We start from the raw sequence: 1,166 nt of genomic DNA, 5'->3' as shown, positions 1-1,166 counted from the left end.
CAATATTTACTAGAAATGTGTTCCCACACATAGGCAATAGGAGAATTCTTTAGTGCATACATTTGCAAATAAAGTAAACCCTATGTCAGGGTGCCTTTGTAAACCATATCCTTTAATATAAGATATAATGAATGTCCTCATAAATGGCATTGGCTATGACAAAGGAGTGCAGATTTTAATATGGTCATGAAATAATTTATTAAATTGCCACTAGCTCACCCTTTTGTGTCCTTCTGTGTAGTAAGAGTACACATGTCAGAGGTGAACGTGACTTACCTCTCTTTGTCATGGTCTACAAAATACAGAAAATGTGTGATAATGTGTCACATTTACCCAAAATGTCATATTGTACTACGGAAAATGTACATGAAAGGAAAAAACATAAAATATATTCAGCATGTAAAACCAAACTTTAACTATACAATGCCAGACATTCTTCCTACTGACCACCCCCTAATGTACTGTGATCTATGGATATAGTAATTATGAGGGGGGGTTCCCTGAAAACCTGAATGTTATTTTAAAGGGTTCCCTCATGTCAAAAAGGCAGAGAAACACTGGTTTAGAAGAACATTTGATTCTAAGAAGCTCAGTCAGTGAAACCAAGAATTTCTACTTAATTCAGAATCTGTGGAGTACTTGCCCAGGTGTGGGCCAATGTTGTGGATGATATAATTAATCATCTGCATTACACCAGTTTTATTATAATTATACCCCAGAAATAATTCACAGATTTGGATTTTGAGGCTACCATGGATAAACAGGAGGAAGTTGTAGAAGTTTGGAACAAAAGACTTTAAATTCACATATAAAGTCCAGTAGACTAAAGCACTTGGCTTGGTTAGATCTTAGAAGACCTTTACATACAAGAATGCCTACAGATCTTCTCAGAAATATGTAGGGGTTATAAAGCTTTAATACCAGTGATTTGTAAAAGTATTCGTATAATAATATTGCTAATTAAGGTAAAGGTATCATTCTGCTATCAGTACAATTATATATTGGTGATAGGATCATACTGTAAACAACAGGTGGTGCCTAGATTACTGAGATTGTAGAGACAGGAAATGTGATGAAAATCCTTTTAAGAAGATATATGTAGGATAATAATATTTCTGCTTTATATGATTAATGTATATTGAAGGAGGTTGTGATTAGTCGCAGGA

The sequence above is a fragment of the Pyxicephalus adspersus genome, chromosome 8, assembly GCF_032062135.1.
Source record: "Pyxicephalus adspersus chromosome 8, UCB_Pads_2.0, whole genome shotgun sequence".
Classification (NCBI taxonomy): domain Eukaryota; kingdom Metazoa; phylum Chordata; class Amphibia; order Anura; family Pyxicephalidae; genus Pyxicephalus; species Pyxicephalus adspersus.
Note: the sequence above shows the minus strand (reverse complement) of the source record.